The sequence below is a fragment of the Equus caballus genome, chromosome 23, assembly GCF_041296265.1.
Source record: "Equus caballus isolate H_3958 breed thoroughbred chromosome 23, TB-T2T, whole genome shotgun sequence".
In the NCBI taxonomy this organism is placed as follows: domain Eukaryota; kingdom Metazoa; phylum Chordata; class Mammalia; order Perissodactyla; family Equidae; genus Equus; species Equus caballus.
In genome coordinates this window covers 10,686,691-10,709,530 of record NC_091706.1, presented here as the reverse complement: position 1 = coordinate 10,709,530, position 22,840 = coordinate 10,686,691, and the positions used below count along the sequence as shown (strand labels likewise).

At 39.4% G+C, this 22,840-nt stretch overlaps 1 long non-coding RNA gene across 1 annotated transcript; it reads left to right on the top strand.

The window, feature by feature from the left end:
* Positions 1-6,603: 6,603 nt before the first annotated feature.
* On the top strand, positions 6,604-12,304 carry LOC138920470 (uncharacterized). Its single transcript, XR_011431668.1, has 3 exons — positions 6,604-6,733; positions 7,299-7,497; positions 8,404-12,304. It is a non-coding gene; the product is annotated as an uncharacterized lncRNA (long non-coding RNA).
* Positions 12,305-22,840: the final 10,536 nt, after the last annotated feature.

Sequence of the window (22,840 nt, the reverse complement as noted above, 5' to 3'; positions counted from 1 at the left end):
AAAGTCACCTACATTCTTCCTGTCCTGTGTTATACCAGAATGGAGAGCCTTCCACACAGACTTGGGTGCTGTATTTTGAACATGGTAGAGCACAAGGTGAAAGAATTTAGAGTCTGAATAACTGGGTGAAACAGAATTCTCCACTAACAGATCTTCACCAGTTGGCTTTTTTTTTAAATTTTTTTTTTAGGCAAGATATCAACTTGTGCTCTGTTGAGTTCTTACAGGTTTTGGTCTGTTGATTGAATGCAATAGCTTAGCCAACACTGTTAGAGTGGGATGAAAGCCTGTGAATATAATAAATGTGAGAGGACCGATAAGAATTCAGCCTGTCTATGTACATGAGAGACTTCACATGAGGAAGAAAACTTCTGTCAATATCTCGAATAGTCAGCCTTCATCAAAAATCAAGAGAAATCTCAGGGAAAACACAAGCCTTTGCTGCAAAGTGAACTTCTTTAAACATGAAATAATTGAGATGAAAATTTTGTATTTTTGATAAATGACATTTTTTAACAAATTCGTGTCTTGCCCAACAATGGTATACGTTCTAAGGAATGCGTTGTTAGGTGATTTTGTCATCATGTGAATGTTATGGAGTGTACACAGACTCTAGGTCGTATAGCCTACTACACCTCTGGGCTATGTGGTACTAATCTTACGAGACCACCATCGTGTATGTGATCTGTCACTGACTGAAACCTTGTTATGTGGCAGGTGTCAGTACTGAGTTTGCTTCAGAGAATTGTTTTCTGAGGAAATGTATCAGTTTCAGAATTGAAGGTCAAATCTTCACCTAGAACTGATGTACCAAAACTTGTGTTTTACATACAATACCAAGGTTTGTAGAATATAAAAAAGAAAATATTTACCTATACACAAACTCAGTGTGGAATGGGAAGTTTTAAAGATGGAGGAGTAACGAATTCTGTGGACAATACCAATAAATCTGACTAGCGTCTGTGCTATATAGTACATCTGTATGAGTCTCTGTAGCAGAGAATTTGTTATTACTGGTGAGTTCTAGTAGAGGGCAGTAGCCAAGTCTGCTCGAACCTGTCCACTTCCCCTTTTTGTGTGACAGCCTGTATCCTTTCGGCTTCCCTCAGCTCGATGCTGTGACTTTGCCCTGCCTGCTAATGTCTGAATATTAGTCTGGTCCAGTTTTTCTAGGTCCTTCGAAATCCGTGGGATTTTTCAAGCATTCTTGTGTGTATGTATCCTTGTGTGTGTTGTGTACGTGTGTTTGGTGGATGTTGATTTCTACATTTTTTTTGGTCTTCATTTTATGCCACTTTAGTGGTTCGTTTTGTACTGAGTCATTACAAAGCAAATCCTCTCCTCAGCCCTCTTGCATGCATGTAGCCTGAGCATCCTGTCTAGAATCTTTTTCCAAGAACCCAAGATGCTTGCCCACACTGTGCAGTGTTGAAAATCAGCGTTATTTCTGCCCTTCTTGGGCAGCGGGCTTTGGAATAGGAAAGAAAAATCAGGGCTACTTTCATATCAGAAGCACTGCATTGGTATTGAAAAGCACACTCGCTTTTGGGGAGGGGAAACTATGTGATACACATAGCATAGTCTTAGAGGACATATTTGGTCCATCTGCCATCATTTCAGGCTACATGGTTTGGTCAGCACAGAGAAGGAAATAAATGAAACCCTCATTTTTAAAACCTGGACCACTAAAGATTTCTCTGGATCCTGGGCATGTTGCTGTCTGCAAGTATAATCTGGTAGTCTGAGCCTGAGAACAAGTCAGGTGCTTCTCTGGGTGAGTTTTCTATTCCCTATCCTCGGCTGATACTATGTGAGGGAAAATGGTGGTGTATTTTTAGCATTAATTGGAGAACAGGTATTTCTTCAACAATGGGTTATTGTCACTTAGTGGTATCACTGCCAAAGAAAACAGCCAGGAGTAAGAGCCCACCCTTGGATGAGGCCTAATGGTCACACCATGGAGATGGATCAACGCTCCTCGTGGCACCTAAGTTCCAGCAGTGGAGAGAATATCGTTTGCCCCTGCTCAGTCTCTAACACCCTGATGCAACTTGAGCTTATTGCACAGTGCCAAAAGAGAAATGAAAGTCAAAAGAGATCTCTTTCTACATGCTTGGTTTTTCAGAAAAGTAGAGATGAAAGGAAAAGTATCTAATCTGGAGTACTTTAAAAAAAAATTAACTTCAGTTTAGAATAGTTTTAGATTTAAAAAAAAGTCAGCACCGTAGTTCCTATATACTTCTCAGTCAGTCAGTTTCCCATATTAACATCTTACATTGCTCTGGTTCATTTGTCTTAACTCAGTAACCTAGATACGTTACTAACTAAACACAGCATTCTTTACATTTCATTAGTGTTTCACTAATGATTTCGTATTCCAAGATGCCATCTAGGATACCACATCACACTCAATTGGCATGTCCCCTTAGCTTCCACTGGTCTGTGACAATTTCTCAGACATTCCGTGTCGTTGATTACCTTGACAGTTTTGAGGAGTCCTTGTCAAGTATTTTGTGGAATATCCCTCAGTTTGGGTTTCTGATATCTTTTTTTTATGGTTTTGCTGGTGTTAGAGGTTTTTTTGTAGGAAAACCGCAGAGATAAAATGCCGTTTTCATCATGCAGATAGTGCATGCTGTCAACATGAGTGATCACTGACAATGCCAACCTTGATCACCTGGTCGAGGTGGTGTCCCTCAACTTAAAAGCATGTGTAGCAAGTACCATGCTGGCTACTTGGTAACTATTTCTTTTATAAATTACTAACCTATCAAATTGTACATAAAATAAGATCAGAATCCTTTTTATATGTTTTTTATTTTAATGTTGGAAACAATGGAAGTGCAGATAAGTTGAAAATCGTAGCACCCAGAATTTAAAAAGAGCCTGAAGCTGATGCAGTTCACAGTCCACATTTTTGGTTTTTAGTGATTGTTGGAATAAGAATGAATCAATGCCCTTTTCTTTGCTCCCCGGGATCTAAATTCAGGATCTTGTCTACTTTCATCATGAGAGTGATGCCCAACTCTTCTATACCTCTTAATCCCTGGTGTTTGGACTCTGAGATATGAAAGGACTGAAGGAAAGTTTGCACTTCATGAGTCAGTCAACCCAGAGGTTATTCTATTAAATTAGATAACAGCAGGTAGGAAGAATGACCTGCCACGATAACTAAGCAATGTATGATGATAAGAGAAATAAGGCAGACTTGAGCGCAACATGGGTTATCAAATGCCTAATGCCTGTATCGGGTTTTTTTAAAAGCACTGATAAATTGTGTGGTACTAGTAAGAAGATTTAAAAGGATTGGGCATGTTATCCTTAGAAAGTTAAGTTTAGCCATATAGGCTGTAGGCAGATGACATAATGATGTGGATGTGTAAAAGATGTGGGAGCACATGGTCACTCCCAGGTAGTAGCTTAATAGCTAAACTATGAAAAGGTTATAGAAAAGCAAGAGTTACTAATGAAGCGAAAACACATGGGCATATGTTACTGCACACGTACAGCGCATATTGTCATCAGACTGGATGAAAATCTGGTGGGAACTCAATACTTCCGGGAGAGAAACATACTGAGAACAGAGAACCCTTCTGTTGGATGAGCAACATTCTCTGGTAGAAGATGATAACCCAGCAGCACAGGTAGAATGTAATCATATCTCTACTGAGGTAACAGAAGTAAGACTCTATTGTTAGACTGCTCAGGAAGCCAGAGATTATTGGTGGCCAGAGTGCAGGTGCATCCAAGAGAAACAGATCAGAAATCAGCAAGCACTGAGCAAGTTGATTAGCACAGAAAATAAGGGGAGGGATAAAAGAGACCACTGAATGAACTGAACATGAAAAAAGAACTAGGTTATACGTGCCTTAAGGACAGATTACTCACAAGAAAGAGAACAAGGTTATGCACTGCGAAATAGCCACAAGGCCTGAGCTACAGGCTGCCACATTACCAAACATGTGTTGCAATAAACAGTGGTAGTTAAACAGTTGAATTGCTAAAGACGACTCATAGGACCCAAAATGACAATGCTTATAAATCTGCAGTTTATCAAGGGAAAGGGCACAATATAGCAATACTGTGAAGTAAGGACTTGCATCACAGCAAAAGGCTGCCTCACAGCCATGGGTTTGGATGAGAGCCAGGCGTGAGCTCCCAATTTCCTCCATTTATGGACACAATTTCACTGTCAGAGAAGAACTAAGGTGCACAGAACACTTCAGAGGCACAAAATGGATTCACGGCTGGGGTTTCTTATACCCTGCTGGGTGTGTAGGCATGTTCTTGCTATGTAACCAGCCCCAACAGCAAAGCACTCTGAAGGTCTCAATGAGAACAGGTGTAAATCATCAATTGCATTGTTAACAATAAACACTGCTGATAAGCTGTGAAAACCTGTCCCAAAACATCTTGCGCCCATGGCTACAAAGCAACACTAATAATATGTTTCATTCCTTGATCAACGGTGAATGATGTGCAGATACTTCAGCTCAGGTCTGTGGGCTTAACTCTCACAGCAAATTCCACCCCCTAATTTTTAATCAAAGCCTTTGCCAAAAAAAATCATCACTCTTAGTTTGACAGTAGTCATTTGCCTTTCAGCAGCGTGTAATCAAATATACAATCAAAATGCACATACAGATTTCAAAGAGTTATAATAACAATGGCGCTCTGGAGGTAAATGGCTCTCCCATCCACTAGGCAACTGAACATTTGCATAGTCAGGCCCAACTTGGTGAAAGACAGCAAGAAGATTATCCATCCTCTCAATCCTTTTGGGATTCTTGCCATTAGTCAAAGTAATAGACATAGTCTCTGGTTTTGGAATGTTTCCGGAGTCTTGGACCTTAATTTTAGCCCTACTTCCAGATCTGGCATTAGAACGGAAATTGTTGTCAAGTAGGGATGAGTTGTATGTAAATTGGAATGCATGTAAATTGGAAAAGAAGTAAATTTTTTTTCGGATGACGTGAGATAGAAAATCTGATAGAATCTACAAAAAAGCTATTAAAAACTAATAAGCTACAATTTATTCTTAATAAGCAAATAAAGCTACTAGTACTAATAAGTAAATTAATCAAGGTTGAAGGATACAAGATGAATATATCGAGTGTCTTCCTATATACTAGCAACAAACACTTGGAAATTGAATTTAAAAATTACAATTCACAATAGTACCAAAAACTATCAAATATTTAGGGAATATGTAAGGTCTTTCTACTGAAAACTATAGAACAGTGCTGTGAGTAGTTAAAGAAGACCTAAATAAACTGAGATATACCATGTTCATTGGTCAGAAGACTCAAGATCTCAAATCTCCCAATTACACATTATTATATGTGTTATATACATTCAGTCCCATCCAATGAATTATCATATGCTTTCAACCCCATCCATTCAAAAGCCCAAGTGGTCCTTTTATGAAAATTGACAAGTTGATACTACAATTGGTACAGCAATGCAAAGGACCTAGAATGGTCAAAACGACTTTGAAATGTAAAATGAAATGAAATATAAAGTTAAGAGAATTAACCTGATCTGATATGGAGGCTGCATGTCAAGCTACAATAATCAAGACAGTGTGGTACTGGTGTAAAGTTAGACTGGTAGAACAATGGGACAATAGAGTCCAGAAATAAACCTGCACACATGTGGACAGCTGTCTTTTTAAGCTTTGATCCCTACCATGCACTATATTAAAAAATTAAATGGAACATAGATCTAACCGTAAAAACTAAAACTAAGAAGTTTGTAGCAGAAAACATAGGGGAAATGTTCTACCTTGGGTAAGGCAGATGTTTCTTAGATACAACACCTAAAGATACATAAGAGAAGAAAAATAATTGGTAAGTTGGACGTCATCAAAACTATAAAACTACTCTTCAAGAGACACAATTACCTGAATGAAAAGCCACAGCCTGATGAAAATATTTTCAAGATTTATGTCTGGTAAAGGATTTCTATTCTGGTAGCAATAAGAAAACAACCTGGGGTTGGCCCAGTGGCACAGTGCTTAAGTTTGCATGATCCGCTTTGGCGGCCTGGGGTTCACTGGTTTGGATCTGGAGCGTGGACCTATGCACTGCTTGTCAATCCATGATTTGGCAGCCGTCCCACATGTACAGTAGAGGAAGATGGACACAGATGTTAGCTCAGGGCTAATCTTCCTCAAAAAAAAAAAACACCCAACTTCTTGAAATAGGCACACAAGAAGATATGCAGATAGAAAATAAGCATGTGAAAAGATGCATGTGAACATCATTAATCATTAGGGAAATGCAAACCAAAACCTCGATGACATATCACCACACATCTATTTGAATGTCAAGGATTAAAAAGAATGACCATGCTATGTTGACAAAGTTGCACAGGAGCTGCAATTCTCATACATCGCTGATGATAATGTTTCAACTGGTAGCCTTTTAAATTGGTAAATTTTAAAGTGGAATAGTACAGGCATTTTGAAAAAATTATTTTGTCAATTTCCTAAGAAGACAAACATATGCCCACAATTCATTCCAGACATTTCACTCGTGAGTATTTTACCCAAGAGAAAAGAAAGCGTATATCTATACAGAGACTTACACATGAATGTTCATAGCCACTTCATTTGTAATAGGAAAAAACTGGAACCAACCCAAGTGTCCATCAACTGGTGAATGTGTAATCTCCATAATATGGATGAACTAATGATGCAGACTGCAACAAGATGAATCTCAAAATAATTATGGTGAGTGGAAGAAGCCAGAGAAGCCAGAGTACATAAGGATGATTTCATTTATGCAGCATGCCAGAAAATGCAAACTCGTCTATGGTGATAGAAAACAGTTCAGTGATTGCCTGTTTTGGCAGGGAGTAGTAGAAGAGAAGGATTGCCACAGGTCACTGGGAAGATTTTGGGGGTGATGGATATTTTTACAGTCTTGATTGTTGGTGACGGTTTCATGTGTTTATAGATATGGCAGGTCTCATCACATTGTACACTTTCACTGTACAGTTTAGGGTACGTCAGTCATACCTCAGTTCTCTTTAGGAACGGGAGACAGATTGACAATACTCATTGAACTCACTGTTAGTTTCTTTTTTTGAATGCCTCAGACAGAGATGGGGTGCGAGAGTTGGGGGAGGGGGTGTCGATCACAACTCTGATGGCTAAGTTGGCCCAAAGATCTGTTTGGACTCGTTGAAATGAAGGCATGAAGAGTCACTTTGCTTGTGAGTAATTTCTCTTTTTAATTTCTTTCGTAAACACTTATTGACTTGCCTTCTCCCTCTCTTTTGCCTTTTGATCTCAGAAATTACCCTACAGGCAGACTTTGAAGATTAACCTTGATTGGCGTGGCAGGACAGTGTCCTGTAGGGTCTGAACAAATTATGGAGCTTATCTCCCAGGTCTTACAACTTTCCCAGCTGCTGCTTCCTCCTAGGCGTTACCTCTGCTACCACACAGATTCATTGCAGGCACGGGGAAATTGAACATTCCTCTTAAAGCTGGTAAGGGCCTGAAGAATAAGTGAAATTGTTTCTTAAGTACTGAAGAATTTCCTAAAATGCGCAGACAGTCTCACACACAGCTATTGAATTATTTGTTCAACTGTGTCTGGTGAATGTTTCTTCCAGAATTTGGCTTCCTTAACACTTCTAATCTGGTGACTAGACTTAAGAGCCACTTTTTGTTGCCCGATTACTAATGGCCATAAACTGTGCAAGTAACTAAGGAGCCAGTGGTGAAAATCCTCAGAACTCTCCCTATTTTATTCAGATATGCATGAGACTGGTATGGGTGAGGTACAGTTCTTCCTGAGGCAAAATTCATTTCCATCTGTGAACCTGTGAAACCAAGCAAGTTATATGCTTCCAACATACCATGGTGAGATGGGCATTGGATAGATATTCCCATTCCAAAAGGCAGAAATAGGAAAGAAGGAAGGGGTGACAAGTCCCAAGTGCATCTAGAATCTAGTAAGGCAAACTCCGTGAGATCTTAAGGCTGTAGAATAATCCTCTCTGTCTCGATTCTCTGCCCCCTGGATCCACTGGTGGCAAGGATAATCTCACAGCCGACTGAGTGCCTCCCATGCCCTGGCTCCCTGCAGTGGTCCCACCTAGGCCATTGCCCTGTGCTGGGGCCTTCCCGTGCCTCAGCTCAGCTAAGTGGAGGTAGTTCCCACAGGGCTCAGAAGGCCCCATTCGTGTGCCTTTGATTGGAGGCCATCTGCCCTGTTGAAAGCTAGGCAGTGGTCCTGATGACATCTGAATCACCTTCAAGGTCTTTCCTCACTTTTCTTGAAGGACAGCACACAATCACAGCCTTCCTTCATTCCATCCCATATTCTCTGTTTCCTTTGGTCCCAGCTGGAAGTGTTTCTGCTGATTTAATCCCATTTGCATTCATTCTAGAATTCTGCTGAGATGGCTGATTACGTCCACAGTTCACACCCAACTACTCTCCTGAGCAAGTGGTCAGTCCACCACACCCTTACTGTTCTCTTCAGACCACACTTTTCATTTTTGATAAGCTGGAAAGGCTGGGAATTTTCCACATTTTTCAGTTCTGGTTCCTTTTTGCTTAAAAGTTCTGTCTTCAATTTCTCCAAAGAAGATATATGGATGGCCAATAGACACATGAAAAGATGCTCATCATCACTAATCATCGGGGAAATGCAAATCAAAACTACACTAAGATATCACCTTACACCTGTTAGAATGGCAAAAATATCCAAAACCAAGAGTGACAAATGTTGGAGAGGCTGTGGAGGAAAAGGAACCCTCGTACACTGTTGGTGGGAATGCAAACTGGTGCAGCCACTATGGAAAACAGTATGGAGATTCCTCAAAAAGTTAAAAATAGAAATACCTTATGACCCAGCCATCCCACTACTGGGTATCTATCCTAAGAACCTGAAATCAGCAATTCCAAAAGTCCCATGCACCCCTGTGTTCATCGCAGCATTATTCACAATAGCCAAGTCATGGAACCAACCTAAGTGCCCAGCAACTGATGATTGGATAAAGAAGATATGGTATATATATATACAATGGAATACTATTCAGCCATAAAAAGGACAAAGTCATCCCATTCACAACAACATGGATAGACCTTGAGAGTATTATGTTGAGAGAAATAAGCCAGAGAAAGATGAACTCTGTATGACTCCACTCATAGGTGGTAGTTAACATATGGACAAAGAGAACTGATCAGTGGTTACCAGGGGAAAGGGGGGGTGGGGGGAGGGCACTAGGGGTGAAGTGGTGTACCTACAACGTTACTAATAATGATGTACAACTGTAATTTCACAAGGTTGTTAACTATCATAATCTTAATTTTAAAAAGTTCCGTCTTCAATTCTTCAATTCTTGTCTCTCCTCTCACATTTTATTATGAGTAGTCAGGAGGAACGAAGCCACTCCTTCCATACTGCTTAGAAAGTTCCTCAGCTAAATATCCAGTTTTACCACTTGCAAGTTCTACCTTCCACAAAACAATAGGACATTAGCACAATTCAACCATGTTTCTTGCCACTTTATAACAAGGATTGCCTTTCTTCATCGTCCAGTAACATCTTCCTCATTTCCATCAGAGACCTCATCAGGATGGCTTTTACCGTCCATATTTCTGCCAACATCCTGTATACAATTATTTATGTGTTCTCTAAAAGGATGAAAGTTTTCACTACAGCTCTTGTCTTTTCTTTCTGAGCTCTCACCAGAATTGCCTGTAAAACTACTTTCATGACAATATCAGCATTTTCTAGCATGGGCCTCAAAACTCTTCCAACCTCTGCCCATTAGCCAGTTCCAAAGCCACATCCACATTTTTAGGTATTTGTTACAGGAGCATCCCACTTCTCAGTCCAGTTTTGTCTTAGTGTGGACTGCTACAACAGAACACCGTAGACTGGGTGGTTTAAAAACAAAAAATTATTTCTCACAGTTCCGAAGGCTAGCAAGTCCAAGATCAAGGTGCTGGCAGATCTGGTGTCTGGTGAGAACCTGCTTCCTCGTCTGTATATGGCCATCTTCTCATTGTATCCTGGCAGAGACAGAGAGAGAGAGAAAGCAAGCTCTCTTATCTCTCTTCTTCTAAGAACATTAACGCCATTCATGAGGGCTCCACCTGTATGACCTAATTCTCTCCCAAAGGCCCCACCTCCTAATACCATCACATTGGGGGTTAGGATTTCAACATGTGAGTTTGGGAGAAGGGGGGGCACAAACATTCAGACCATAGCACTTCCCCAAATTCTAATTGAGCAACTTGGTTGTATTGCTGAAGATTCCAGCCTTCTGCAAATTACATTTCAGATGCCAAGTGTAGAAGGCTTTGGCCTTAGGACCTGGCTGGAAAACATTGCCCCTGCTAGACTGTACTCAAACTTCTCTTCAATATAAACCAAGAATTGGTTGAGAATGGCTCTTACATAGAAAGATCCTGGGGATGTTTGAGGCATATGAGAAATGACTATTGGTCCTTTGTTCATCAGGCAGGAGAAAATTGTAAGGATAGGTGATCAGATTACTGAGATCTATGAACTAACATTGAATGATTCTCTGCATGAGTTGGCTTAGTTTCTTTCCAGGTGAGAAAGCAACCTCCCTCCCCAACTGCCTCACATATCCTTGAAACATGCCAACAATCTGGGCATCCACTGTCTAGATGAGGGTTGTTTCTCTGGAATCCTCTGTATCCCATTTAGAACAACAAAATATAGGCCATTTGTGTTGTCTTCATTTGCATCCTGATTTCCTACCTTCCCGTTCTCGTGGTTCTGTATTTCCTAAAAGAAATAGTCAACCACATTCTCCCCTAAGCTGTGATAGTTAAGCTAGAAGCTACTTATTCTAGCTGTGCAGATTCCTACCCGGTGTTTTGCACCACCAATTTTCTTGCTTGTGGGCACTATGTTTTCGGTGGTTTGACTTTTGAACCTGGTATTGACTTTGTACCTTTAAGAGACTTTTTCTGTATTCACAATTTATTATCCCTTACTATTTCTCTTCATCCCTGTTCATTTTAATCTCCTAACAATAAAAGTATATAATCAGGTACATGGGAGGAAGGAACTCATTGGCTGAGCAGATAACCAATCAGCTTCAAAGAAGGCCTAAAACCTTCTTGGCTGTCAAGGACAGTGTCTATCTAAACATAACATAGAGTAAACAGAATTGTTTGTTCCAAATAGTTTAGGTTAATATGTAGAACTAATTCACACACACACACGTGCATACACGCATGTGTGTGTCATAGGTCATATATATCATATATTATATTTTTGAAGATATATGAACTTTACTAATTGAATCACTAGGACCACAGTGGTGTCTATCACGCCATGTGTTAAAGCAAGCTTAGCCTCTCTGTGATACTCTCGAAAATGATCCTGTATTTAGTGAAGGGGACAAGGGACTTCCATGTACGTTGTTGCAACTTCATATGAGCCTACAATTATTTCAAAATTAAATGTTTAAAGAAGAACTCTGTGAAAAGAAATCTGCTGATAACATGAAACAATAGCTCTGGAAACTTCATCAGAAACGTGCTGATTAGGCTTCCTGGGGTTGCCACCTTGGTTGTTGCTTAACTCGATTCAAAATCCACCTCATGCTACATATAACACCTAACTTATCTGTTACATGGTTTACTGAAACAGTAACATTGACATTTGGGAGATACAAAAAACAAGATGAACCATGGCATTTTGATATTCTTAGCTTATCTAAGAAAATAATTTATTAAGGGCTAGCTGAAGATAGGGAAAGAGAAGTGTACTTGACAGTGAATGCCCTCACCTGTCACCTCTGCCTCCACTTCCTGCAGGGCTCCCTTAAGAAGGACTCCATGAAGAATTTGGAAGAGCAAGTACCCCAGTTCTATGTATTCATCTCTTCCCACTGATGTGCAGCACTCCCTCTGTCATAAATCTAGTGTCAGTGGACCCAATGATGGATCAGTTACTGAGCTTTTATTCTTTGCCAGTAGGATATTCTGTCTATCATGACATCTATATCATGCTGTCTTGATGACCAGTTTTTTGAACCCTGATTCATAGTATGGCAATTCCTCCCATCTTTTTTTAAAATTCTACAGGTTTTTTTCTCTTTTTTTTTTTTTTTTTACTATTCTTGGACCTTTGCTTTTTGTGCAAAGGTAATAATTAGCCATCAATGTACTCAGAAAACCTGGTAGAAATGTTGAGGAGAAATGCGTTGAATATATAGATTAATTTGAGAACTGAAATGCTTACAGTAATGAATTATAGCATTCATGAACATAGAATAAATTTTCATTTAGCTCTACCAATTGCCATGTTTCTTGCTCATATTGATGGGTCAAGGGAATCAATAAATTATCATCTGTCTTTCTCACTGAAGTACTTGAGGAGTTTAAGACAGATCAAGGGAGGAAAGGTGAAGATCAAAACTTTAGCTTCTAATTAAATGGCATGTGGAAGACAGGCTTTAGATGAGTGTCATGTTACAGCAGACATTCCATTAATTACCCCCACAGTATTTCTCAGGTATTCCATGCACACCTGCAACCTACATAAGGCTCCAGAGGAGAGAGTCCTAGGTATTCAGGGACGTGGGCTCTCTGGAGCTGTCAGAGGCACTCTGAGACTGGTGGGGCTACCAAGTAAAGGAGATGGTGTGCCGTGAGGGTGAATTTTCTTCTGGTCCCTTGGTTAATGACAACAGGGAGCATTTATAGGGGATTTAACTATGTGTCAGCCGCCATCAGTGCACTTTATATCTATTGTGTGAATCAATCACTAATTAATTGTATCAGTTGTGTCATTAGTACCCAGGAGACACTTATGATATGAGAAATATTATTCACATTTTAGAAGTGATGACACACGAAATAGCTTGCAGAACAACAATCAGTTTTTGGAGGTTCAGCTGTGCAAACTCAGAGCTCTGACCCCAGAGACTGAATTTTTTCCCAATGGCCCTTAGAGTGTGGGAAGGGTGGCCTGAGAAATGCAGCATCCAGTTTAGTAGGGCTGTGTGTTTGGTGGAGGCCAAAGGGGAATAACAGAAGTGAAAGGCCCCTGAGTTCCCTTTACCCCTGCTAGGCTGACATGAGGTCCACATTGTTCCTGGACATTCCTGCCGACTGTAAACCAGATTGCTGAAGGGAACAGGCACCACCTGGGACTCAAGAGTCATGCTCCCCATGGCTGCATTTTTTTATCATCTAAATTGCCCAGAAGAGCCATCTTTTCCATATACCTCCCTGGGCATCTTGCAATGGGGAAAAGACTTCTGACAATGTTGCTTCCTTCTCTCAAATTTTCTTCTGTCTTGTACTAAAAAGGTACATATCCGTAAGTAATTCAGTATTCTGGCAAGTATTAAAGCTCTTTGTGAAAGGTGCTTGAATATGCATTCTTCTGCAACTTGCTCTTTTTTTCTCTCCAAATTCCATATGTGAGAATCTATTCTGTGTTCTTTATTTTCTCTGCTGTATGGTATGCTGATGTAGACACGTACAGAGATTATCAGCCGCCAGGTTATTTACGTGTTTATTTTGATCGTATAAAGAGGGATGCTATAAGCTTTCTTGTACAAAATGACCCAAAAAGTCCCTTCCACAGCAAATGTGTCCATTGTCAATTATTTTACTTTGTTGCAGTTGAGCATAGAATTTGAGAGTGTGGAGGGGCTGGGGAAAGTGTGTGAAGGCACTGGAGGGAGCCTACAGGAGAATGCTAACTATGACAGCAGACAGACGTCATGCCTGCCCTGTACATGTGTTCGTGGACACATCCCGGAAAGTTTCTCTGGCGTGTTTATTTGAGGACGAACTGAGTAAAAGAGGGTATTCCTTATCTATGGCTGTGTAATACTACCACCATTTACTTAGGGGCTTAAAACAACACAGTTTCCACACAGTTTGGCTGGGTCATCTCCAAGACTGCAATCAAGGTGCTGGCCAGGACAGATTTCTTGTCTGAAGACTAAAACCTGCGAAGGATTCAATTCCAAGCTCACCAGGTGGTTGCGTCCGAGCTCACTTCCTTGTGGCTGTTGGACTAAGGGATTTGATTTCTTCATGGCTGTTGGTCAGAGGCTGCCCACAGCTACTTGCCAGTGTGGGCCCCTTAACATGGTTGCTGGATTCATCAAAGTCTCCTCACAAGATGGAGGTCACAAGTCTACGCAATGGTCATGGAAGTGGTATGTCATCACACTTGCTGTTTTCTCTTGGTTAAAAGCAAGAGGCAGGTTCCACCTCCACTCACTGGGAGGGAACCAGAAAGGCTGTGAACAACAGGAGGCAGGGGTCATGAGGGCCACCTTAGAGTCTGTGTGCCACAAGGAGTTGTAGCAGCTTCCAGCAATGTATAAAGCTTGGCCTTGTTCAACAGCTTCTCAAAATTTAGTATTGTCAGACTTTGCACTGTTGGATGGGCAATACCATCTTATTTTAATTTTTTAAAATAGAAATGCAGTGAAGTTTATTTTATACATTTATTTGCCTTTTTGGTACATTACCAACTTCTATCTTCCACTTAGTGTCCTATTTGTTCGTGTGTCTTTCTCACTGATATTAGACATTCTTTATATTGTCTGAGTATTCTTTGTGGCATCTGGAATATTGCAATACTTCCCGCCAGTCTGAAACTCGTTACTCTTTGTTTTCTTTAAGGAAGATATTTTTCCTTTCAACATGGAAGAGTTAAATTATCCCCTCGTGTTAGGGTTTGGTTTCAGAAAATATTCACGAGGATATTTATACTCTTATACTTTTTACTAAATGACTGAAATATTTGTGTTTCACATCTAAGTCTCGAACCCCTCTGGCATGAATTTATCGTAAGGTGTAAGGTACGAAGCCATAGTCTTTCCACATGGATATCTGATTGGTCTAGCTACTTTTTAAATATCCATATTTCTCAACCGTTCTGCAGTGCCACTTCTCTCATGGATATCTGTTTCCATTTTTCTCTCTTTAGCTGCGTTAGGTTGTTTGTCTCTACCTTGCCAAACAAAACTGCCTCAATTTATTCTTATTATAAATCTTAATATACACTACATAAGTTTCTTCATGTAATTACTGCACAAGAGTATCTCTTGTTTTGTGGCGGGCATTTGTTCTTTGATATGAGTTTTATGTCAGCTTACGAGGGTCCTCGGGAAATCCCCAATGAGGGTTTGGCTGGCATCACACTGATAATTTGTGTAGAATTGACATTTTTTATGATTTTTGTCTCTTCCTATTGATCCTTGTAGTATAAATCTCCATTTATTTGCTTTTCCTTTTCTCTCTTATGAATAAATTCACCTTTAAAATGGTGAGACCACGGTATCCATTTCCCAGGGTAAGTTATAATAGAAGGGAGGGCTATATTTATTTACAATCTTTGGTCAGTTTGACCCCAAGTTCACAGTATTTCACATTGCTGTTGGACATTTTATATATTTTAAATTAAACAGTACTTTATTTTACCAATTACTTAATTACCAAGTACCCTAATACTATGACTTAAATTATATTTTCTCACCTCATTGACATGTATGTTCTCTCTGTAAAAACAAACAAGCTGAAAACATGTGGCTATAAGTGCTAAGTGTGTTTCTGTAGCCTCTGTTCTTTTCTTATGGGCTGTTTTGTCTCGGACTGCACCTACACCATGCTGTCTTGATGATTCTAGCTTTCTAAGCCTTTATTGGTAGTAAGGCACATCCTCCCAATGTATTTTTTTCCTCTTCAGATATTTTGTTACTTTTCTTGTACTCACTTTCTTTCAAATAAATATGAAAATCTAGTTGTCAGTGTCCTCCCTCAACCTGGTGGATATTTTAAGTGGAATGGCATTGAATATATAGATCAAATGGACATGTGAGATGCTTCATATATGGAATCATCTTACTCATTAGCATGGGCCCGATGTCCATTTAGTTTTGTACATTGACAGGTTTGAAGGACAACTTTAGGGTTTGAGGAGAACAAAAAAAAGACTTCATCTCTTCTCACTGGAGTCTCCTAAAAATTGAAACACATTAAGGGAAAAAAGTAGATGAAGTTCAACATGTTTTTTAAAAAGTCTCATTGATAAATAATGCATGAGATACAACATTAGCTTTGGACCAGAGCTGATTTTAAACTCCCAGAGCTTAAAAGTTCCACTCAAACCTGAGGCCCTCATGATGCCTGTCGACCTTCTCAAGGTAGGAATGGGTTGGTACTTTGGTCTGGCCACCTTTGCTGCCGGATAGGTGCCACTTTGCTCCATCAGCCTCATCTGTTCAAAGACCCTATACTAGGCATATCAGAAGGTGCCCAGTACGATGGGAAGAGGTTGTGTGGAGTGGAGGAGACAGAGGGCAGTGAGAAGCACTTCAATATGTGGGGCACATTAGCATCAACTCATTTAGCAGCAATACCCTTAGTAACAATGCCTAGAACATGGCCCTTAGCAAAAATGTACTTAAAAATAATGCCTTTACCAATAACATCCTTAACCTCTAGCAAGATTACCCTTAGTAGAAATGCCATCTGTTACAACTCCCTTAGTAACCATGGCCCTTAGCAGCAACAACCTTAACAACAATGACCTTAACAACAAATAGCTTTACACGAACACCTTGCTAAAAAAAAAGGCCTTAGCAACAGTGCTCTTAGCAGCAAGGTCGTTAACAAAAATGGTCCTAGAGACAGCACTCATTAGCAACAGGATTCTTAACAACAACCCTCTTAGCAACAATACCCTCACCAACAATGTCATGCCCTCAGCATAGCACACTTAGTTAAAACTCTTCAGCATCAACACCCTTAACAAATAAGGCCCTTACTAAAATCTTTTTTACTAAGAATACTCTTAACAAATTCCAGTCCCAAAATTCTCTTAATAACATTGCCCCTAGCAAGAACACTCAGCCACAATGTGCTTAGCAACAGTTACCTTACAACAGTGGTCATAGCAACAGTGCCATTGACAACAGTATCCTTAGCAAAACTTTGCAACAGCCCCCTTAACATTAACGCCTTTAAGAAAAACATCCATTTTAAAGGGCCCTTAACAACAACTGTGTTAGCAATAACACACTTGGTCACGATGCCATTAGCAACAGCCTTGGCAATGATGGCATTTCTTTTACAGCAGGGTCCTGGCAACGTATTCTCTTGGTTCTCTTTTGTATGAGAATGCCTTTATTTCACTTTCTTTCCAGGATACTCTCACAGGATTCTGATTTGACAGTTCCTTCCTTTCAACACTTTAAAAATGCATTTCCGTTGTCTTTTGGTCTCCATAGTTTCTGGTGAGAAATCTGCATTGATTTTAATCTTTGTAGCCCTATATGCAATATGTCCTTTTTCTCTGGCTGCTCTCAAGGTATTTTCTTTATCTCTACTTGTCAGCAATTTGATTATGTGTTTGGATGTGGTTTTCTTTAACTGCAGCCTGTTCATAATTTTCTGAGATACTTGGAACTGTAAATTTATATTTCTCTCAAAATTTGGGAAGTTTCCAGCCATTACTTCTTCAAAAACTTTTTCTGCACCAATCATTCTGAGACTGATGACATAGTTTTTAGATCTTTTGATATTGTCCCATGGATTCTTCAGGCTCTGTTCATTTTTTTTCAATATTCTTTCTTTGTTTTCAGAATAGATAATTTGTAATAATCTGTCAAGTTCATCAAGCATTTTCTCTATCATTTCATTCTAGTATTAAGCCCGTCCAGTGAATATTTTATTTGTGTTATAGTATTTTTTAGTTCTAGAATTTTCATCTAGAAACGAATAAATAGCTTATATTTAATTTCTAAGAACATCTATCATTCCATTTATTTCAAGAGTGTTTGCTCTTACACATCTTGGAGCATGTTTATAATAACCGTCTTAAAATTTTTGTTTTGGGGCCAGCCCCATGGCCAAGTGGTTAAGTTCGCCCACCCTCCTTCAGCGGCCTGGGGCTTTGCCGGTTCAGATCGGATCCTGGGCAGGGACATGGCACCACTCATCAAGCCATGCTGAGGCGGTGTCCCACATGCCACAACTGGGAGGACCCACAACTGAAAAAAAAGAAAAAAACTGTATGTGTATATATATACATACATACATATATATATAATATAACTGTGTACCAGGGGGCTTTGGGGAGAAAAAGGAAATATAAAATCTCCAAAAGAAAAAAATTTTGTCGTATTATTCCAGTATTTGGGTCATCTTATGGTTGCCTTCTGTTGATTGCCTTATCCCATGATAATTACTTGGGTTTTTCTGCTTCCTTTTGTGCCTAATAATTTTTGGATTGTATCCTGGACATTTTGAATACTATGTTATGAAACTCTAGGTCCTATTTCAATCTTCTGTAAATTTTTGTTTCAGAAGTCAGTCACCCTGGCAAGATTTAGACCACAGGTCCTTACCAGGCTTCTGCAGGCTTTTGTTCTGCTATTGGTTCAGTTTCAAAGCCTTCACAATGATATTCTAGTTTGCCCCACCTGTGTACCTCCCAGATGCTAGTCTGGGGCCTAGGCAGTATCTACACCATAGTTCAGTTCTGGAATCCTTTGCTATACTCATTCCCGTTGTTTTCATGCATGCAAAGCTTAGAACTTCATAAACACAAGCTCTTCACAAACACAGTCCCTGTGTTCCTCCACACACACTCTTGTTCACAGGGGTACCCTTTCCTGGTTTTATGGGTAGAGGGCTCTGTGTTACAGACCTTTTTCAAATAGGCTTACCTTGGAGATATGCACTGAGATAAAAGTCTGTGGGGCCACCACAGATGGCTTCACAGCTCCCACTACCTCTTTTTGGTGTAGGCTGAGGAAAGTCAAGGAGAGCTTTTCTTCACAGAGACCTCCTTGCTGCCACTTAAGAGTCTAAAAGGTTTCATCCCACAGGGGCTATCTCTGCTGTGACAGTAGAGAGATTTGGAGGCTCCATCTTGTTCCTGAAACTTGAGAGGCCAAAGGACTGCCCCATGAAAGCTGTGTCCACCATGATGTTTGGGCAGCAGGTGTCAGGGGTGGAGCTTCCATTCCTTGCCTCTTGCTAGGGTATCAAAAGGTTTGCTATCCTTTGAAAGTCAAAAAATTTCCATACTGTATAGAACCCCCACTCCTGGTACTCTGAACAGAGATAGGGTTTCTATTGGTGCCTCCCCTGTCTGTGCCTGTTTGCAATTCTGGTTCAGGCTGTTCCAGAGGTCAAGCCCAGATATATAAAAGGAAGAAGATGGAGGAGGAGGAGGAGGAGGTTGAGAGGAGGAGGAGGAGGAGAAAGGGAGGGAGGATGAAAGGAGAAAGGAAGGAGGGAACCAACTCAGAGAACTCAACACTGGATAATCCTTTTTGAGTCGACCTGCTCTTATCCAACTTTCACAGTCCTCTGATAGTTACCCTGTGTATTTTATCCAGAATTTTTTGTTGTAATCATTAAGACAGATAAGGTGGAGTGTGTTTACTCCATATTAACCAAATTGGAACTCTCCAACTGAGATATGTGGAACTGTGCACTTTCCATGTGTCCATGTTGAAATTTTAGAGCAAGTGATTAATATGACCAAATACTTGAAAAAAAAATGGCAAAGCAGGAATTCTAATTATACTATCTATTATTCTCTTTTGATAATGTTTAATGTTTTCATTTCAATAAAATTTAATTTTCAAATACATATATGCAGAGAGAGTGAGAAATAGTATGTAAAAAGTGTATTAAGAGGAGCATGCCTTTCTATTTAAAATCACAGGAGTACACATGCTCAGCTCTTACTGTTGTAGTTACAGAAAAATCAATTACCTCTTTGTCACTAAAGAGCATTTGAGTTTTTCATATACTTTATCTCTTTTACTCAGCTACTCAAAAGATATTAAGCTCTATTCTAAAATATACTTAGTAGAGGTGTTTTTCCTTTTCTTTTCTTTTTTCAAACTAATAGCTTATTATACAATTGAGATCTTTGAATACTGAGAAGAGATACACGTCAAAATTGCTTGTGAATATTCTGTCATGTTAATATTCTTCTGCTGTCTGAAATGAAAAAGTCTCTGGTCTTTACAGGTATTATTAGAATCTATTTGTCTTCGTTTTTACTTTGAAAAAACAAAAAAATTCATGGTGTTAACTTTCAAAGAAAGTTTAATTGACTCTAATTTATCTGTTGGAACTCAATGCAGTTATTTTATATATGATATTTTTTCAAAGTCTCTGTTTTCATTGAATATGTGTGGGCACTGATGACATTGCTATGATGCTCATCCGTTGCACAGCACTGAAAAGCTCTGATTATTATGTGGGGGAGGAGTGAGCCAGCACAGTCTTTCAAAAATTAACTAGGCTGTCCCCACTCTGTTGGCGGGTGAATGGAGGAGCATTGTGGCCCTGATTGATGCCTCTGCAGTTGCTTGGAAAATATGGACACCCTAGAAAATTACTCTTCTTTGAGCTGTACTACCAGATGCCTGAAGTATCTATATCTCTTCCTTGAGCAACAACTTGGATCAGAAAAAAATGGACCATCCTTGATAATGTTCAGAAACCAAAAAAGCTTTGGGGAGAGAGATATGGTTCCCAAGTCCTAGGGGGCAAACCCATACCCAGAGGAGATTCCGAGTGACACAGAGGGCCCTGTGAGTATTCCTGTAGAAGTCAAAGTCCACCAGGCTTCCTTGTCTTTATTACAAGATACAAGATTTGATGGAGGAAACAAACCAAATGAACCAAGCCAGAGGAAGATAGGAATGGAAAGGGTAGGACCCAATCCTAGGGATCCCTGTGCCCTGGGTACAGCTGTAACTGAAGCCTGTTCTTGAGCATTCTGTTAGATGAGCTAAAACCAAGACTGAATTGTGTCTTTGCCATTTACATCCAGAAGAGTCCTGGCTCTGTTCGCTGAATGTGTCTGTTCTCTGAAAACTCAGGGACATTTATATGGTGATCTGTTATTTAATTTTTCAATAATGTAAATTTCAGTTTCAGGAAAAGGAAACAAGCACTAGTCACTTTCTTTCTCCCAAAAATTATTCCAGAATTTAAGGAAATGAAGAAACTAAACAGAATAAGCACATTGAGTTTATATCTAGTCTAGTCTATATTACCATCTAGTCTACAATTAGACTAGCAAATACAGTCTCCAGAATGGAAAGATGTAATTTCTTTTTTGTCCATGCAATAAGTCATCAACGTTACTGATGGCCTGCATGTTTTCATAATTTTCTCCAAATAAATTGGCCTGGTCTGCTACTAGGTATTACTATTGTTATTATTATTATATATGGTATATTATTATATGTTTATTTTGTAGTTCCCTATCTTATTTTATCCATCCTGTTTTAGCCATGAACAGGCAATTATTATCTTACTGTGTATTCTGCTACATTTTACCTATAAACCTACCACCCAACATCTTGCCTACAAAAGTTGACTTTCCTCCCACTTTTTTCCCCATATCTCAAAATAATCTTGTAGACACCATAGGTCAGATAGTGTTAGTGCTTATAAAGGATTATAAGAACAATTGCTTTATTCCACTCTCATCTTTGTGAAAAGAAAACCCTAAATCTCTGAAGGGTTTTGTGTCTATTTTTAACACTATGTTCCTGACATTTCATTATGAGCTCTGAAATTCAAAACTTAACAAGGTATTGAATAGTTATTGTGGAATATTCCTTGAAAAACTACCACTAAAATAGTACTTATTTTAATTGTATTTTGCAGGTCACTGCACCTTTTCTTACTTCTTTTGAATGAATGTACGTATCAGTTCAAGGGAAATAACTATCATCAAATTAATGACAGTCCATATTATACATCTTTCAGTGAACTTGAGAATTTAGCACTGAATTTCAAAAGATTCAGCTTTTATCTTTTAAAAATATCTTTCATGTAATGAAGAATTTATTATTCTTGATTAAGTCTGAAGCTTTCAAGACAGGAAAGAGACAAGGATTTCTAAGTTAAAAGGAACTTTTAACAAGGAGTGAGAAAGGAAATACTAATGTAGTTTTTAACTTTGAGGAAACTGGTGAGTTAAGACGGTTAATGTGAAGACTGATAGTGAATGTAATGAGAGATTAGTATAGGTCAGGGACCTGTACTAAATGCTGTGTTTAGTATAGGATGCTTCAAAAACATCCCCATAAGGCAGTTTGCAAGTTTTGGTAAACAGGCAAAAGGCTGATTTATCTTTTCGATTCCAAAGTTCATAGGAGTCATGAGCTTTCTAAGAGACGACAGTCTACTAAGTCTGGGTCTACGAGAAAAAGTGCTCTAAACGGTACCTAGTTTGTTCTTTCTGTAAACCCCCTCAAAAAGGCAAGATTGAATTAGATAATTGTGGTAAATTCTTTTTGGAATGTGCATCTTGCCTATAATGTCCTTATCTAAGAAGTCACCCCACAATGGTGGGCCCTGCCTGCCATGTTTGTATTATGTAATCACGCCCAACGCCTGAGCTGATTAGTTTAAAGGAAGACTACTGACCCAAGCTGGGCCAACCACATTTCTTCTCCAAAACTTGGGAATTGGGATTGACAGATACTCGTCTGTCCTTGCAAGACACTGGTCATTTTTTTTTTTTTTCAGCTTCATTGTGGTATAATACACAAATAAAATTGTAAGATATTTAAAGTGTACAACATGATGACTTGATATACGTATACATTGTGAAAGGATTCCCCCCTTCCCCCCGCCCATCCAGTTAAATGACACCTCCATCACCTCACATATTTTCTTTGGGCGGGGTGAAAACATTTAAGTTCTGCTCTCAAGAAATCTCAGTTATACAATACAGTGTTATCAACTATAGTTATATTATACACTAGATCCTCGGACCTTATCATCTTATAACTGAAAGTTTGTACCCTTTTACCAACC